Genomic DNA, 13,723 nt, shown 5'->3' with positions numbered 1-13,723 from the left:
ATACAACCTTGTCATGGGTGACAGCTGCCTCAGCTGTGTGGTAGTACTGAGAGGAAAATGCTGGTGTCCTGAAAGTGGACAGCAGTGTTGTGCTCCATGTTGTCACTGCCCTTTTTCAAGGATGGTACCTGAATAATCCTAGCAATGTGTTGGAAGACAGGTTGCTGGACTGCTGCGACAGCTTGCAATCCTCGTTGAAATACTTTCTAACCGACCTGTTACAGAGATGTTATGACATGCCTCTGGAGCAGTTGGGACCGGAACTCAGGTCTCCTGACTCAGAGATAGGGTCACTGCCATTGCACCACAAGAGTCACTTTATGGAATGTTTCACAAATTTTCATGTCATCCTTGCACTGGGGCAATGCTAATCTTCTCCGTTTTTAGTATATGTGCTGCCGGGGTCCTCTATGACACTGGCATCCACAACTAGGATGGAAGAAGTTTCAGCTTATGAGATAATAATGTAAATTATAAGTAGGTAAGATAAAGTTATGAATGTTAAGAATGTGCTGTAATTGGTAAAAATAGGTGAGTGATGTGAGTGAGGTGCATTGATCAAAGTATTGTAATAATGGGTCGGAACTCTAAAATACGATAGGCATATTTAATCTTTAATTCCAATAGGTTTTAATTTTTAGAATTGATCAGTGACAAAATGACGGCAGGTGCAAATTCAGTAGTTGCCTGGCAAAAAAAAAAAATCTGATGTGGAATGATGGAACATAGCATCTAAAATATCAAAGAAACTTCAAAGAGATTGAACATTGATTTCTTGTGATTACAAAGGTATTGAAGGGCTGACAATCCCTGCTCAACAGCAAACTGCCCATATGGATTACGTCCAAAATTACAGAGACATTTTGTGTTTTTCCCTTTGAAGAATACACAATACCAACCTTTTCAATTCTACTGGAGTGTATTAATGGGACTGAATGCACTTGTGTACCAGCCTGGGTTTGACTGTCAATATGCTATACCAATCACAATCAAAGAATCATCCTTTAGTTACCTTTGTGTTTCAGGTAAAGACACTCTCACTCTGAAACTGATCTTACATTTTTCTCATTTCTATCTTTTTTGGACCCACCTCTTATTTCTAACCTGTGTGTTTGTGTGTTGTGTTGTTAATTCTTTCTGCATTTAGTAATGAATTAAACTCACTCTTTGTTCATTCAAGAAAGCCTGGTTAAATTGGCTACTTTTAAAATATAAGTACATTAATTTCTGGAGAAAGGAATGCACATGGGAAGGATCCGTTTTAAAATGAACCTGGTTGCGACCAACCGAGGCAGCAAATGAAGAACAAAAGACCATTTTTCCTTTACAGAAGCTGCCAGACCTGCTGAGCTTTTCCAGCAATTTTGTTTTTGAGCATGTTAACATTTGGGGCATCCTCAGTGGAACCATAACGATTTGGGAAACTTTGCTTGGGGTCCAGGCATAACAACTGAGAGATACTAGTTGTTTAATTGGCAGGATATGACATTTGATGATACATTTAGTGTATCATCATTTGATGATACAGAAGCCATCACTATCCAACATATATCTCCCTATTAGAAATGCAGGCTGACTTTTTAAGTTGCTGAGGTTGAACTTGCTGTAGATTCTTATCATTTTGCATTCCTGCCTAGACATGCCACCACTCAACTGCACCCTTATCTTTGGCCACATGCTGCATTCATTTAAATGAGCAAACCATAGAAATGTTTGTGCTACCTGCATTGGATATTTGATTATGCATCAAAATCCTTTTATTGGGAGTTGGTTAATTCTGTGGCCCATGTATTCAAACCGCCAGATCTCACGCTTCAGCCATATTGTTTGGCATCCATTCATTCAATGTCCACGCCCTCATTTTTTCTTCAATATGCAATGCCACACATCTCTGGACTAAATTGTATCTATCAATTGTGTAATCTCACTGCTAACCTGCCAATATCACTCCTAAGTATTTTGCAGCTTTTTCTTACAATTGGAAATCATCTTAATTTTGCACAGTCAGTAAACGTTAACAGAAAATGAAAGTAGATGAATAGTTGAAAAGGAAACTAACTAAACAGATACAGGTTAAAGGGGGTCAGTTTGTTCAGTTGGCTCGCTTGTCAAGCGAAGTGATGCTAACAGCATGGGTTCAAGGCCCATACTGGCTGAGGTTACCATGAAGGAATCTCCTTCTCAAACTCGCTCCTCACCTGAGGCATGGTGACGTCCAAGTTAAACTCACCATTTGACTTCTCTCATGAATGAGAGAGAAGCCCTCTGGGACTGTGACAACTTTACCTTTAGTGATTAGAAAAAATAGGACAAAATGTTTTAGAGTCATAGAGCTGTACAGCACGGAAACAGTTGGTCCAAATTGTCCATCCCGACCAGATATCTTAAATTAGTCTAGTCCAATTTGCTAGCATTTGGCCCATATCCGTCTAAACCCTTTCTATTCATGTACCCATCCAGATGTCTTTTAAATGTTTTAATTGTACCCACCTCCTCTGGCAGCTCATTCCGTACATGCACCACCCTCTGTGTGAAAAAGTTGCCCCTTAGGTCTCTTTTATTTATTTCTCTCTTACCTTAAACCTATGCCCTCTCATTTTGGACTCCCCTATCCTGGGGAAAAGACCTTGGCTATTCAATATATCAATGCTCCTCATAATTTTATAAACCTCTATAAGGTCACCCCTCAGCCTCCGACACTCCAGGAAAATGTATCTGTCTTTGGCAGACCTTAGAGATGCAGCTAGTTTTCTTCCAAACTGCACATTTCTGTTGTGCTACCTCAATCCTACCATTCCTCCAGTTGCTCTAATTGTCTCTCTGAGCTTCACCACCTCTCATTATCTCATGCAACCTGTTCTTTTCTGTTTGCACATGATATCCTCTTATCCATTTACATTTTATGCTTGCGCCAAATATTCCTCTTCTTATTGTTTGTTAGATTTTTGCTTCTTAGTTCAGACCAGTGTCTCATTTCACTTTCTCTTTTGCATATATTTCCAGTCTTTTACAGCGCTACCAATCCTACATCTAGGCCCTTCATCCTGTAGGACCACACATCAGCACCACTGCTTGCACAGATCATCATCAAACTCACAGGCACATTTTAACAGAAGAACCTTTTAACAGAAGAACATTACACTCACCTGTCAATTGCCCACACTGTTACTGTGGCTGTGAAAGTCATGTTTACATTTGAAATGTTTAAATGCCATCATAAATATTCTGAATGTTAACCATGTTATATAAATAGGATCAAAAAAACTTGGGAAAGGGAAGTAAAAAGATATTAATGGTAATTTACACACTCTTGGTATGCTTCCATGGACACTGGTAACTTTCTAATCTTCTGGTTTTGTTTCAGGTCTTCAGCATCCACAGTTCTTTGCCTTATTTGGCTGTTTGCCTTGAGTTTGACAATGATGTATATGTGGTCAAATAACCAGGCAGCCATCGCTATCCAGCTTTACCCAGGAATACAAAACATTTTCCCATCTATTTCTGCCAATTTGCAAAGGATTGGATATCTCTGCACCTTTTTACTTTGTCTTGCCCTGCATTTTATTTTCTTCAATGCAATGCTATTGTTAGTACATATTCATGAATCTTACAGGTTAATTAATTATATCCTTTTTAACATTGTGTCTGAAAGTTTTTCATTTTTTATTGATTATGTGTTTATTAATTCAATCTCTCAGTCTCCTCTCAGGCTTCTTTTTGACTGTGCTTTCATATCCCCCCCACGACTTCCCACATACTCAATACTTGACATAGTCCATTTAATCAGGTGATAAATGATTGACAGGCCTGATAGTGCCATATCTGAACATAACATATGTCTCAATCATGACAGCAACAAGCCCACAATGCTTTATACTTTGTCTGTGTGATAGAAGGCTTGCAGCCCTTCGTCACTCTCTGTGAGGCCCTTTGACAGCAGAAACAACTTTTGAAAAAGGCCTCCAGATGTAAGTGAGAAGAAGCCACTAACATTCCAGGAACAAATTTCAACAGCCTGCACTTCATCGCTGTCACAAATGATTGCTCGTTCATGCTGTATTCCAGCTATCTCCATTCTCAAGTGATGCCTCATGCGTTGAGGTAAGGGAGATAGACAACTAACACATTGAGTGGAGGAATTTTCTAAGTCGGGTACTGTGCCATTGTGATACACCATCATTTAGGCCATGATGACCTGTTAATGAAGTTGGTTTTATGTTCTCACTCCTTCCAGCTGTCCATTATAATAACAGACGTTTCTATTATTGATGGTGAGTGCTCAGTGTTGAATGACTGAAAATCTGCAATTATATAGGCTTTGCAGGCTGAGATAACTCTCCCTGAAACACAATAAAAATCTGGTTACAAAAAATCATAGCTTTGACTTTGCTTTCATTATTTTGTTTGTTTAAAGTAAAGAGGCAACTGACACTTTTCTTGTGCCTCTGTTTCATTTCCCTGATTCTCAGCCTTCACCAATTGTCCTGTTTAATTGATGTTTATTTTTCTATTATAACTGAAAATAACAAACTTCAAAGAGTCAAAATAAGCAAAGAATAGTGTTTGTGGCTGGCTAGTTTCCATGACTTGATGGTCCTTTTAGCAGAACTAGTGTTAATAACCTGGCATCTAGCCCAGGATTCTATGATTTTTATGTGAATTATAACAAAAAAAAGAGCAAATGACAATTTGAAAGACCAAAGGAATTAGCTTGCCTTCAAATTATTAGATAAACATCTGTGTTTCCAGCAAAGTTGAGGTTAAAGATTGAAATGGAAAAAGGTAAGGCTTATTTTCAGATGAGAAGTTTTGAGCAACAGCCAAAAGATATTTGAGACTTTTTAAAATAGCTGAGTGCACTAATGTTATTTATGCTTCCATTTCTTTCAATGCCTGTGGCTTTTAACAACAGCAATGAGCAGGCCAAGAAGAAACAGGAGTGAATTATCACTCTCAGTTGATACTCAAATGAAATATAACTGTATTTTTTGTTTGATATGAACAAAAAGTTCCAAAACTCCCTGATTAAACATATTAGCCTTCTCCTAAAAGTCAGTTTGATTTATTAAAAGAATGATTTGAAAATGCTTTCTTGGGTTATAGAGATTTCATAATCCCTTACACGGGTCTGGTAAATCTCCACTTATTTCGATTTCAAACCAATTTATGTCTTTGAGAGTGACCTGGGGAATTAATGAGGTTCGTGCTGTCAGTTCTACAAATGCAAGGTCAAGTAAATCATTCTCTTCCCAACTAACTCTGGTTTATGCTACAGTTCTGACTCCAAGCTAAATGATAACAAACTAGCAGATGCCTTTGAAATATGGCATCACTGACACTCTCTGTCCATCTGCTGAGGCATATTTTAAGCTCTGCTTCTCTCCATGTTGTAAACTTTGCTTTAATGGAGTCAGTAATTACTGATAAATGGAGTTTTGATGAAGTCATTGTACTGTAGGTTCAGTTTGTGCTGATCTGTGTGCTTTGAATGCTTCCCTCCCAAGCTCTAACTTAAAAAGACACTATGCAGGACAGGCAGTAGGCCAAAGTTGCTGACTAATGTTGAACTCACATCATGTCTCCTGTAATTGCACTTTAACACAGCTTTACATACTTTCATGGCTAAAAGGCTCAACTTTGCACCACTGAATACAATGGGGCCCAGTTACTAATGCATATGGAAAACCAGCTCTACCAATTGAGCCAGTCAAAATTTGGCCAGTTCTAGTCCATTGGGTCAGAAATCAAACTGGTGAATAATGGTCAATGTGGTTGATAACATAAATTGAAATCATAAATTCTCATCTTAAATAAGGGAAGAAGTGTTAAGCATATAATCACTCATTCAAAAAGAAAATGATTACTTCTTGGGGAAGCAATTAGCCCTCGTTGATTTAGTCCATACATTACATTGTAAACTTTATGGGTAAATGTTTTCTGACCTATGATATATCTGCAGTTGAGATTTCATCTTAAGTTTTGCACAGAATACATAGGCAATTCAGTGAACCAACACTAACTTTTGCAAGAAAACAGAAACAGAAATTGCTTGAGAAATTCAGTAGGTCCAGCAGCACCTGTGGAGAGAAAACAGAGTTACTGTTTCGAGTCCTGTGACCCTTCTTTGGAACTGTAACTTCTGCACAATGAATGATGTAGTACACCACAGAACATGCAACTATCTTATAAATACAGCATTGTGCTTCAGAGACCCCATGAGTTCTGCTTTCCGTTTCTCTCAAAGAAGGTAAAGAGCACATTGTCAAAACTTTATATTCAGGCTTAAAAATATTTCAGATTATAATACCAATAACTAATGAATAGCACAAAAAACACCATGTTATAAATATTTAGAAATAATAAATTGTGATTCAGTGGAGAAGGAATTAAAATAACTCCTACAGAATATAATAATTCTTATACAATGCCATAATTCAAAATGTTTTTGGAGGAAACAATATTTCATATTTTCCTACTATGATTTTGTACATGATTGAAGGGAATTTCCTCCTGACAGTCCAATTTTCAATATAAACTATTGAAAGTGAATTCAGGATATAAATTAAAGATGACTAACTATAATAAGGCTTTTAAGGTGAAGAAGCATTTCATATCATTGATGGGTTTTCAACATGGCTGGCAGCAGGTTTGAAGATGGGGACACATATAAAATCCAGCAGGTGGCCTTTCCACTGCCTGCTCACTCACCCCTAGCTTGACTAAAATTAACTACCACTTAAGGATTGCATCTCAAAGCCAATGGCAGTATTTTACATGCTATGGTGGGGGGCAGGCTCATGCCTTATGGGAAGTCTGACAACTTTAGCTGTGTGGGCTGGCATCAGGCAAGGGAGTGGGATTGTTGGGCTGCTTCATTCAATACAGGCACTCGTACAAAGGGAAAACAGCAAAATATTTGGGGGTGCCCACCCATGGTCACAATAGCTTGAGGGAAGGATTTAGATCACACAGATCAGCACAACTTGTGAATCTACAGTGCAATCACTTCATCAAACTCCAATTATCAGTAATCACTTTTTACTCGTTCTGAAGAAGAGCAACTGAACCTGAAACTGCTTTCTCTCCACAGATGCTGCCATACCTGCTGAGTTTCTCCAGCAATGTCTGTTTTTGTTTCAGTTGTCCAGCTTGCAGTTCTTTGTTTTATTACTACTTTTTAACTCGTTGTGTATAGGGACAAAGGCACCCTGTGAAATTCAGCCCATTAACTAATTTTCTATCGAAATATACATTTGTAACTTACAGATAAGTATAAAGGGGTACACTTTTGACTGCACGTAATCTGGGAATAAAATATCGTTGAAGAGAAAAATCTTAGGCAGGGAAAATTTAAAAGCTGAAATCAAGTACATTTGATTTTCCTTATGTTTATTTAAATAAATTAAATTACCTAATAACGACAGATCTATGAATAAGTACCTGGCAACAATTTAAACCATTTCTAATGTCCATAGATGATATTTGGAGTTTGAGGCTTAGAAGGATTATTAACAACGACAACATGTATTTGTGTAGCACGTGTAATGTAGAAAAAACATTACAAGGCACTTCACAAAGACACAATCAGACAAATATGAATTCCAAGATAGTCAAAAAGATATTAGACATTGTCACTAAAGGTTTTGTCAATGATCTGGGTTTTAAAAAGGAGATGGGGGTGGGCGAGAAATGTTTAAAAAATAGGAAAATGGTCAGAATGTAAAGTTTTGTGAGTTCAGAAACAAATTATGAGGTGGAGGATATTACAGAGATTTGAGAGAAAATTGTCTATGGAAGGATTTTAAATTTTAAGCTGCAGGTGTTGAGTTCATGAGGTAAATGGTATGGAATAGGATATAAATAAGAATGGTTTGGAGAAACTCAGATTATGAAATGGGAAGTGAAGAATAGAAGGGTAGCTAAGAGAAAAGTGGGATATCTGAAGTTGGGTACAGTAAAAGCATGGAGGAGAATTGCAGTAGGAGATGAGCCTAGGCAGGACCAGAGGCAGGAAATGTTAAGAAGGCAATTGGCATCTGTGATCAACAGGACATGATTTGTGATCTCACTGCTGGATATGATGCTGAGACTTAGAATATTCAGATTCACCCTGAGATAATGGTCGGCCCTTTAAACCTGGGGATTAATTTTGTGGCTCTTGTATGATTAGCCTGCAGCACTCGAATAACTCCTTTTTTGAATCTCCATGACTACAGATAGAAATGACACTGTGTGTGATTTGCCTAGACCACCTTGGTTTGATCGTGAACCCCTCTGACTTGTACTGTACAGTTTTGCCTGTGTATTCAATATTAAGTAACAAAATCATTTGCAATTCCGACCAACTCAACATTAATCGTAATGTAAGCGCTTGCCTACTTTTTCTTGCACAATGTACATTACACTTTTTCCAATTCAATTTTATTTGCTATTTTTGCACTCACTTCTGTAGTTTCCTACACTTCAAAAGTACTTTACTACTTGTAAAGCGCTTTTAATGTTTAGTGTTTCTGAGTAGGGCAACATAAATGCAAGTCTTTCTTTCCTTCTTTTAATTGGCAACAATTTTTGTATTACCTAAGCTGCTTCTTCAGTATCAAGTTGAGCCAGGGGAGTTATACATATTTGCTCATTTAGTCACAGAAAAGTAAACTTTTCTAGCTAAGTTCAAAGTCCATTCTTCAGTTCATACTTATTCCTTCCACTAAACCTATAAATAAAAGGTACATTTTTTTTTCCCTTTCTTGAACTTCTGTTTCTGTCACATGTGCATCTGTTGCTTTACTTGTTGGGTAAGATTGGTTTTGAAGTTTGAAAAGCAAACCCTGCACTTTTTCAAGCCTGGAGGCATATTTATATTTTAAATATTAAATAATGAAAAGAAACAAAATAGATTTAACGCATATTTACAGATTTTGACCAGATTAAAGGGCAAGGGAGCTGTGCAATGGTAAATAATCTCTGGAGATCCTGAAAAGAGCTGCCTTCATTTTGCCCATGGTGTTGCAGCACATGGGATTAGGTGAGTTTCTCAGTGTTATAAACTGTGGCTTGGCTTTCCTCACACTATCATATTCCATACAGCAGCTGTTCTGTCCTTTTCATCATCCAGACATTATTAGCTGTGGGAGGAAGAAAAAAAATCTCATTAGAAATTATTTGAGCTTCTTAAAATTGCTTCAAAATTAGCCCAGTACTTTATTATGACAACTTCAACATGCAGCCACTTTGTAGCACAGATGGTGGGACAATTTTTATTTTAACTCTGGCAGGTGAACCGTATTTGATAATGTAACATTCTCAAGAACAACAGCTGGCTTTTAGATGACACTATAGGGCCTGTAGCAAAATGTCACAAGACACTTTACAGGAGTGTAAGCAGACAAAAATTGGCACCGAGCCAAAGGTTGAGACATTAGGACAGGTGACCTGAAGCATCGTCAAAGAACTAGGTTTGAAGAATCATTTTCCATGTGACCTGTTTCCTGCTCCTTTGATCATTACAGCTGAAGGGGCCAATTGAAGACTGTATATAATAATACACATGTTTCTTATATTTACAATATCACTGACTGTCAGGCACAGTCAGATGCTCAAACCTCAGAATACATAAGGCAATCCTGACTGTGTCAGCTGCACCCAGGCACCACCCACCAATGACTATGATGCCAATCTTACCCAGATTTCCTATTTATAAACAGCATCAGACCCCATCCAATGCCTTGGCCTCATCTACTGCCGTTAGAAAGTCCATCTGACTGGACAAAAAAACAGCTGAAGGTAATACCAAACTAAATATATCGAATTTGCTGGGCGAACAGGGAGACAGGGCTGGGGGAGTAGTGGGAGCCTCGTAGCATAGTGGTGAAGTCTAATGCTTTGGGGGACATGGTGCTGGAATTTAAACTTAAAAAGATCAAATTCGCTAAGTGCGATGGCTGAATGCACCCATTTTCTAAACAGGTCTTTTCAAATCTGGTAATGTTGGTGCTTCTAATGGCTGCCTAGGATTTCCTTCTTGTAAGCCATTGGTGCTAAGATTACATTTAGCATGACACAGAAACAGCTCGAAAGCTGCAATATCAAAATCAACTGCTGTGACATGACAATTTTCACCTCATAAAGCTTAATATGATTAGGCCAGGATGTGTTCACACCTCCTACAGTCTGGTTATCTAAATTTATAATCTAGGCTGAGGGAAGTATACATATACTAGAAAAGGAGCATCATGAAAGGGAATCTATAAAGCACCTACTCAACGTTGTGAATTCCATCAACAATTAAATACAATAAACCTAAATTTTCAGGACCATGACCTGTGCAAATATGTCAAATCCAATTGTGAGTGAACTAAAAGCCTTATTTATAATGATTAAAGACCCTAATTTGTCTATGGGCTCCACAATCAAGCCTTTTCAAAAATTCAAGGACTTTTGATTCACACCCTTCCAGAAAAGGTCAAAGGTCAGTAGTACCAGTCCCCCTTGGCACCTCATAAATTCCAACTGAAAATAATTACAGGGAGGCAGGCTAAATGTCTCCTTGAGTTTGATCAAGAGAATTTTATCCAAGGTGCAAATCAAAGTTGCAAACAATGTATCTGGCACACAGGCATTTTCACAAACCAATTAAAAGTTTTAATAAAATTCCAGGGTTTTTCTGTTCATTTGTAGAATGTTGAAAGCTAGATATTTTTCCAACATTTTCAAGATTGGGATTAATTTCTGCAGCATTTGAAGTCCCTAATTACTGATTGAGCATACTTGATTAGAATCCAAATTATTCTGTGTCCCTTTTTTTGATGCTGGTAAGATTCAGTCATTAAGTTGGTTTCAAAATGTCAATTAGATATTTGTTGAAAAGAATGGAATATGTGCAGAAACTAAATTGAGACATACCAAATTGATTGTTCCATGGTTGTTTTACAGGCATGGGATAGGCACCTACGTGTCTAATATAGTGGGCAGCATGTGTATGCTCATTCCTTGCTGGAAGTGCACCACATGCTTTATTCATTATTCATGATCAGGGGTGGCCAAAGCTGAGATCTGGTAATCACTGCTTACTTCTAAGGATTTAAACTGAACTGTGGACTCTTACAAAATAAATTGGTCCAATGTCAACCCAATTTCCCAAACGAGCAAGGTGTATAATGTTAAACTGAATTACAACATAACTCTCAGAATATATGACGGTTATGGGAGGGAATTTACTCCATAATTGGTCCATATGAACCTCTGTTGAGTGTACATTATGCTGAAATGGATGTTGTTGGTCAGTGCCCTGGATGCGAATGACAGCTATTTAGAAATCAATAAGGTTGCCTATGTGAGGACCTACCAGAGATGGGTGAGAGCCTAAATGAATATTTCTTGTCAGTATTTACTGTTGAGAAAGGCATGGATGCTATGGAATTTGGGGAAATTAATAAGGATGTCTTGAAGAGAGTCTACATTACAGTAGAGGAAGTGCTGGAAGTTTTAAAATGCATTAAGGTAGATAAATCCCCAGGACCTGATGAAGTGCATCCCAAGACTTTGTGGGAGGTTTATGGGAGGAATTTGCAGGGCCTCTAGTAGAGATATTTGTATTATTAACAGCCACAGGTGAAGTGTCTGAAGACTGAAGGGTGGCTAACGTTGTGTCATTATGAAATGCCTGGGAACTACAGACCGGTGCGCCTACAGTCTGGTGTGGATAAGTTGTTAGACGGGATTCTGAGAGACAGGATCTGCAGGCATTTGGAGAGGCAAGGACTGACATGGGATAGTCAGCATGGCTTTGTGAGTGGGAAATCGTGTCTCATGAATTTTATTGAGTCTTTTGAATAAGTGACCAAAAATTAGATGAGGACGGTGCAGTAGATGTGGTCAACATGGACTTTTGTCAAAGGCCTTTGACAAGGTACTGCATTGTAGGTTGTTGGGTAAGGTTAAATCTCATGGGATGCTGGGTAATTGGATGCAAAAAAGGCTTGAACGTGGAAGACAGAGGGCAGTGATGGAGGGCTGTTTTTCAAACTAGAAGCCTGTGACCAATGGTATGCCACAGGGAACGGTGCTGTGTACAAAGTTATTCATCATTTATATACATGATTTGGATGAGAATTTATGAGGTATGGTTAGTTACTTTGTGGATGCCACCAAGATGGGTGGTATAGCGGACTGTGAAGAAGGTTATCTGTGAATACAGCAAGATCTTGATCAACTGGGCCAGTGGGCTGAGGAATGGAAGATGGAGTTTAATTTATAAATGTGAGGCATTTTGGTAGGTCAAACCAGGGCAGGACTTATACAGTCAATGGTAGGGGCCTGGGGATTGTTATAGAACAGAGTTCTAGGAGTACAGGTTCATAGCTCCTTGAAAGTGGAGTCACAGGTAGACGGGGTGATGAAGAAGGCTTTCGGCATGCTTACTTTCATCAGTCAGAGCATTGACTATAGGAGTTGGGACATCTTGTTGCAGCTGTACAAGATGTTGGTAAAGCCACATTTGGAGTACTGCATGCAGTTCTGGTCACCCTACTATGGAAAGGATATTATTAAACTAGAAAGAGTGCAGAAAAGATTTAATAGGATGCTACCTAGATTGGAAGTTTGACTTATATAGAGAGGCTGGTTAGTCTGGGACTATTTTCCCTTGGAGCACAGGAGACTGAAGGGTGGCCTTATAGAGGTCTATAAAATCATAAGCGGCATAGATAAGGTAGATAGCCAACAGCTTTTCCCCATGGTAGGGGATAGGTTTAAGAAGAGGGGGGTGATACAAAAGGGTATAGAGGGGCAATATTTTCACATAGAAGGTAGTGAATGTCTGAATGGGCTGTCAGAAGTAGTGGTGGAGGTAAGTACAATATTGTCATTTAAAAAACATTTAGACAGGTACATGGATGAGATAGGTGTGGAGGGATATGGACTAAACGCAGGCAAATGGGACTAGTTTAATTGTGAAAACTGGATGGCATGGACAAGTTGGGTCGAAGGACCTGTTTCCATGCTGTAAACCTCTACGACTCTATAACAATACTTCTTTCCTGCAAGTATCAGATAACAATGTTGAGCTGTATCCAATCCTTGAAAGCACCACTTTTCATAGACAGTTAGATTTTAATTCCCAAAAAGATGGCCCCGTGAACAGTCATGAGCTTATTTTCCCAAAAAAGTAAGTGCGTACATTTCAGTAGCACTTTTCTCAAACTCAGGATGTTCCAAAGTGTTTTGCAACTTGTGAAGTACATTTGGTAGCATAGTCATCATTGCAACATAGAAAATGTATGCCAATTTGCATTCTGAAAGATTCCACAAATGATATTGCAGAAGTTATTTCACTGGCTGGACAGTACTTTGGGATGTGAAAAATGCCATCTATGTATACGTTCTGTCTTACAAGTGAAATCAATTTAGCCTAAATGACAAAGATATCTTATTGAAGTTGTACTGTACCATATATTGATAGGACAGAATATCAAGAAATCTTAAAGGTGGCCTGAGGGTCCTTCTCAATGTTGTCACTTCAATTATAGAGGCATTGCATCCCTGTTCTTACAGAAAAGTCCTGAGGGCCTGTGTCCTCTCTCCAGCCATTGTATATTTATGAAGGGCGTGTTCAGCTCAATTTTAAAAGCTTTCTTGATTCCTTCGATAAGGTTATTTACCAGATGATCCTTCCTCCACATTTAGCTCCAAAACTATTTTGGCTCTTTTCTATTATATTAATTAGATT

The 13,723-nt window shown here is 38.3% G+C and overlaps 1 non-coding gene across 1 annotated transcript; it reads right to left on the bottom strand.

Moving 5' to 3' along the window:
• Nucleotides 1-314: 314 nt before the first annotated feature.
• On the bottom strand, nt 315-417 carry LOC125484130. The gene has a single exon (XR_007262984.1). It is a non-coding gene; the product is annotated as a U6 spliceosomal RNA (small nuclear RNA).
• Between the last annotated feature and the right edge of the window lie 13,306 nt (nt 418-13,723).

The sequence above is a fragment of the Rhincodon typus genome, chromosome 9 (genome assembly GCF_021869965.1).
Source record: "Rhincodon typus isolate 14 chromosome 9, sRhiTyp1.1, whole genome shotgun sequence".
Taxonomy (NCBI): Eukaryota; Metazoa; Chordata; class Chondrichthyes; order Orectolobiformes; family Rhincodontidae; genus Rhincodon; species Rhincodon typus.
Note: the sequence above shows the minus strand (reverse complement) of the source record. Positions and strands in the feature narration are given on the sequence as shown.